Source organism: Labrus mixtus, chromosome 10, assembly GCF_963584025.1.
Source record: "Labrus mixtus chromosome 10, fLabMix1.1, whole genome shotgun sequence".
Classification (NCBI taxonomy): Eukaryota; Metazoa; Chordata; class Actinopteri; order Labriformes; family Labridae; genus Labrus; species Labrus mixtus.
This window is the reverse complement of record NC_083621.1, coordinates 2,259,180-2,265,352: the sequence shown is the minus strand read 5'-3', so window position 1 is coordinate 2,265,352 and position 6,173 is coordinate 2,259,180. Positions and strand designations below refer to the sequence as shown.

The following is a 6,173-nucleotide window of genomic DNA, read 5'->3' as shown; positions in this document are numbered from 1 at the left end:
AACGCACATCTTATTATCTTATTCACAAGTGTTTACATGGTCAGGCTCCTCTGGGTGTCTGTGACATGGTCTTTATCTTTAACCAGGAATCCGACAGGAGGAATCTGTGAAGTACCGTATCGAAGTTCCTCCTTTGGCCAGACGGCTTTCGCTATGAAGGGAGTTAACACTTCCTGCCAAACTCAAGGAAAAACAGAGATGCCAACATGTTTTAATTAAATTGAAAGAATCATGTATACGTGTAGGTAAAAAAAATAAAAAAAAGCGCCCCCTACTGTCAGTTAGCTTTCCTGCAGGCTGCTTGCAATCATAGTTGTGACGTTGTGTCCTTAATGACTTTTTTTGTTTTTACTTCAGTGTGATGAAAGACAGTGGGGAATGACTTGCGGGAAAGGAGCCACATGTCGGATTTGAACCCGGGCTGCCATCTTGGAGGACTTGGATCATGGGGGATGGAGCCCCCAAAGAATTTGCTTTGGTGAAAATGGGGGTAATTAAATATGAAGCCATAACTACAAAATAAAATATGTTAAATATTTCTCACAATCGATGAATTATTTAAAATAATTCAAGCACTTAAATCCTAAAATGACGACATTTCGACTTATTTTCAGCTCAGTAATCTTGCATAGTGAGGAATTTGTGTAACATGAAGCAGAGAAACGGGTCTACCTGTCACCTATCGGACACGTTTCTCTAATTGGACTTTTTGCCTGAACAAACCTGAGCCTGCGTGCTGGGACTGTTTGTGTGTGTTCTCGGTGCTCCTCCAAAGAAACACCGTCCTCCACTGGGAGACGCAGGGGCCCCCTAATCTGAGCCCGGGAGAGCTCACCCTGTTCTCCCCTCCTGAACTTTGTCTCTGTGCGGGTCACCTCGGCAGGGGCCACTGGGGAGCAGGCCGCCTCAGCCAAGCCCTAATCCTGGGGAGTCGATAGATGCTAGCATGGCTGCAGGCCTCGGCTCCTCACCGGCGCCCTCGGGGAGAGCTGCTCATTTCAATAAATGGAAAGTGATGCCGTCCACTCACAAGCAAACATGAAAGCCACACACACACACACTCACACACACACACACACTCATAAGGTTATTAGACGCATACCCACACATGCGAGCCGGAGCTCATATTTACGCAGACGTGATAGAGGATTGGTTGTCCTCAGGGCAAAATATGGAGGAGTGATCCGGTGATGTAGTTAAATGACAGGCAAGCGAGTGGAACATTTGCTCGCTTGATGCTGTCGATGCGTCGCTGCTGCCCGATAAGACCTTATTTACATTTGTCAGGGTGGAATTGATTTCTTTTTTGCCCTTTACAGACTGCTCAAAGTGCAGAGTGGATGGGAGCTGTGTCGCACGCCTCCGATAAAGCCGAGAACGTCTGTCAAAAGTGCGGCTGATAAATCCCTGACAACTTTTGGAAAAAAAAGTCTGGACATTAAAGGACTCATCAGTACTTTTCTTACTTTTTTTTTTTTTTTTATCAATCATACTCCCACACACACACACACACACACACACACAGGTGCTGCCACACAAGCCTACAACCTTCACCTTTATGTGTGTGACAGTGACATATGTTGATGTTAACCCCCTGTGGAGAGAAGCCTGCTGAAATATCTGTTTGTGTTTGTGTGTGTGTGTAAACCCCCCTGATGTGTGTGTGTGCACTCATGTAGGCTGTGTGTGTGTGTGTGTGTGTAGAGAGAGAGAGGGGGGGGGGGGGGGCGGGGGGTGTTAAGCAGAAGGGGACACAATGAAATGGGTGGCTGAGCGGGCGCCTCCCACCATTAAAGCACTAAATGGGCAGCCGGAGGTCCCGGCGAGTGTGTGAATGAGGAGGGTCCTCCTGGGAGGTGAAGGTCAGCGGGTTTCTGATGGGACTGTATGATTAAGGTCAGACCTGCTACTAATGTGACTGTGTGTGGTGGGAGATGGATACCCGACTGGAAAGGGTTAACTTCATGATTTTTTTAACGGGCCAGGGTTAAGATGAGACGGGGGGAAAATGAAAACACCGACATGTAATTGTGAGGTGAGCTGTAATGTACGGACGAGGAGGAGGAAGAAGAGGATGCTCCATGTGCATGTGTAAGAACATTTAAGGGAACGGGAAATGCTGATTTTGTCTAAAACCTTGCTGTCATGAAACGTTAAATTACAGCAACAAGTCTGCTACCATTCTTTTTTCCATGTACCTGTAAGTCCATGCCACACCCGTTAGTCCCCCCCATCATTTGTTTTTCATTAATCATTTTATTGTGAAAAGACATTTTTGGAAGTCTTTCCTGTTTCCTGATCTTTCTTAGTTTTGTCTTTCGGTTTCTCCTCGGTGTACTCTCTTCAGTCCAGTCTTCAGCTCTGAAATCATCCAGTTTAACTTCCCACACACATCTTCAGGCCCTCTGTGTGTATATTAGTGGTCTTCTTATTTAATGTGCGGCTCCAGTATCGCTCGCAGCGTATCAAACTGGACGTCTGACGTCCTGAAACATAACCTGGAGGCGATTGGGATAATTCTGCAGCTCCTTCATCAACAGGTGAAACTCTCCTCGCTCTTCTCTGGTTTTCAGGGTCGGACGGACTCAGTCGGTTTACGTTTTTGTTTTCTAAGGAGTGAAAGAATCATAAAATCGTCTTCACTGCTTGAAGACTCCATTTTGGCTCGTACTGCAAATTTTCCCAATAAATAAAAAATAGCCGGATCGGAGTGGGCAACGTTTCTGTGGGTAAAGATTTTTTGATCAGACTACAGATCTGAAAGAGTCGGTGTGCAGAGACTTTAAGAGTAAAATAAATCTATTGGAGGAAATTTAAAGCCAGGAAATTTGTTTTGTGTTAAAATATTGACTCACTTTTTGTTATTAATGAACCAGCGAGTTGTAAAATTGTTGAAATTTAATGTAAAGTAGAGATGAAAATGTTAACTGAGGATGTATTTAATCTGTGATCCGCCAAAATAAAATATCTGTCAGCACACAAACAACTGATGAGTATAAATCATAACGTCTGCGAGACACGTCTGCTTTCCAGTTTGGAGTTACCTCTCCTCTGTTGCTCGTTCTTTGGGTGTTTTTGGGAGATTTATTTTTGTTCAAATCAAGAATCAAACCACAGAAGGTGTCGATGTTCACCTTACCAATAACATCGACTTCATGCTTGACTTGTTCGGTCTATAAAATAAAAGAAGAATATGACAGTAAACCCTGTGCAAAGCTTCTTGACGGCGACATGTCGTCACATCTGCAGATTTCTTGTTTTGTCCGTTAATGGTTCAAATCTGTCTGACAATTAAATTATGGCGGTCAAACGATAAAAGATTTAAATCATGATTAATTGCTAAGTTTCAAAAGTAAATCCAGATTCATCGCATTTTTATCGCATGTTTGAAATTAAAATTGTTTCACATTTAAAAATAAAAATAGTCAGGCTTTTATTTTGAAGGTTTGTCCTTAGTACTTTACTTGCTGTGTGCTTTTATTTTTTAAATAAAGTAAGGCCCTTCTGGTAGAGTGAAGGTTAGGACAGGAAGTTAAGCACAGAAACAGGAAGTGGTTAGGGATCCCAAACTGAGGTCAAACAGCTCAAAGGAACGGTAACAAAGGTCAATGTGTGATGTCATAAGGTCAATGTGTGATGTCATCAGGTCAATGTGTGATGTCATCAGGTCAATGTGTGATGTCATAAGGTGGATATGACTTTGGACTCGTCAGCTGAGCTGTCTGAGAGTTTGTTAAAGTGAAATGAGACATTCAAAGATGCAGCAGTGTTCTTCTTTTACATCACTGAGACTACAGGGAGACACTGAGGACGAGTATCTACGGAGAGCCTGAAGGGACAAAATAACATTAATCTGAATTAATGCATTAATTAGACCTTAATTAATCCTGATTAAAGAGTTAATGCAAACAGCTTTAAATTAAATATAACATAATGAAGTCATAAATAATGAATCCGTTAAGAAGCAGTTGTTCAGTTTGGGGGATTTTTCTGTCCGTGTCTTATTTTTGGCGTGCATGTTTCCGTGATGTTAGGATTGAAAAACGCCACCTCCAGGCCCGAGGCGCCGTCAGGTTGTCTGCAGCGCCGTCTGTCACAGGCACTCCATTAAACTTTAACGAGATCTAAACAATGCGATGATATCTTTGACAGATCCGAGCGGCTCTTCCAATGACACAATCATTAAAACATCATCGAAAACCGTAATGACATTCCCGACGGTCCTCGCCGCACAGCCGATCCCGCGCGGCCGTGTGACTGACAGACACAAACGCAAATAGATAAATGTGACCTCTGGTTCTGAGGGTATTTCACTTAAAGCTGCCAGACGGGCCCTGCACCCAAAAAGTCTTTATTAACAAGCCCGCTCTAAAAAAAAAAAAAAAATAGATTACAAGTGGCCCTCCCCGCCTATCTGCTGCGAATCAAACTCTGAAAGATTATTCCACATAATTATACTAAAGGGCAATTGGTTGATATGTGGCTGGGTCGGAGGTCGCGGCCTGGTATAAGCAATCTGCGGGCTTTGGTTGGCAGACGTTAATACGCGACCAGGCGTCGGCCTCTAACCCTATTCCCCAGGCTGATTGCTACCTGTCACCTCCCTTCAACTCATGTAAATTGCATCGTCTTTCTGCACGACGGGGGGGCTGTGTGGATTTCAGTGCCTTATGTGTGAATGCATGCTTGGATACATGCCTGCCTCTGTGTGTGTGTAAGTTGCGGCATGTGTCCACTCTCCACCGGCGCCGTCCTGCTCCTTCAATCAGAGGAAGACGCTTTCTGAACCCGTCTCCTTTAATGGTGTGTCCTCCTCAGGCTAAAATTGAACAGTCCTGATGTGGCCTCAGGGCGGCCGATGAAAATTCAATAATCCAGCTTTTTTTATTTTCCTCTACCTTTTTTTGGGGGGGAGATTGAGCGTTTAATGATGCTGCAGTGACATGACATCTGGGCATCACTGTGTGTTTGTGGAGGGATGAGAGAGGAGGTGTAAATGATTTTGAGTGACACCTGGAGCAGCGTAGTTTAGGAGGGAACAGTTTACCCTGATGACTGTATTCATCTGATACCAGAGCACTGCTCAAACTAGATACTAAAAAACAAACAGAGCTTCTGTTTGATTTGACGCCAGATGTTGCAAAGTGTCGCCCTGCAGAAAGTCATACCTGAAAACTGATTATACTGTATATCAATACGACTATAAACGCTTTAGTCTTTGTGACTGTGTTGAGTTTCACAATATGACAAAAATTCATTTAAAATGGGATATTTTAGGATTTTAAAAATGGCATGTTTGACTGCAGAAATCCCAACTTTGTACTATTTTTAAATGTTTATTTTGGGGATTTTTATTCCTTCTATTTACAGAAACAGGACAGTGGAAAGAGTCAGAAATCAGAGAGAGAGAGAGAGAGAGAGAGAGAGAGAGAGTGGGGAACGCGAGCGGGAAAGGAGCCACAGGTCGGATTTAATCCCCGGGCGTCTTGTCCAGTAAACCAGGGACTCTGCACACAGGGCAGGGCGCATCAACCACAAGGCCACCGACCCCCCTGTACTGTTTTTGTTGTCCTATATATATTTGCAACACATCAACAGCAACACCCAATCTCCGTCTGACGAATGAGCAAATACAATCAAGTTCAGAAAAGTAGAAACACAAAGACAACGTTTTGATGAACTGTTTGAGGAATCTGCTTCATCATAAATAAGTGGAGTAGCTGCTGAAGTCATACAACCCGGCTGTTAGGCTGCAACAAAAAGAAAGGAGTCAAAGACGAGTTAAATCAAACAATAACACCAACATTTATTTAAAACATAATGAAATAAAGAGTGAAACAAAAAAGAGATGTTCACACAGGGTGAGAGGGAGCGTCTGTCTGGAGAGCAGGAATACTGTACATCAGGGACGGGCAACTTTGGTGCCAGGGGGCCAAACTGTAGAATACAAAAACGATTACGGTCAATTATGTCTCAAATTTAACTCAACATATACCAGTGATCAAATATTATTATGGACATATTTCTGATTTAATGGCAGATTTTGTCATGTTTTCTTCCAATTAATTGATATGTAAAAATTGACCTGAGGACCACTTCAGGGTTGATGGGGACTGCATGTGGCCCCCGGGCCGCCAGTTGCCCACCCCTGCTGTATATGTATGAGGACGACA

General features: G+C 43.5%; 1 long non-coding RNA gene across 1 annotated transcript; it reads left to right on the top strand.

Moving 5' to 3' along the window:
• Positions 1-3,463: 3,463 nt before the first annotated feature.
• Positions 3,464-3,858, top strand: LOC132981509 (uncharacterized). The gene is made up of 2 exons (XR_009674579.1): positions 3,464-3,625; positions 3,668-3,858. It is a non-coding gene; the product is annotated as an uncharacterized LOC132981509 (long non-coding RNA).
• Positions 3,859-6,173: the final 2,315 nt, after the last annotated feature.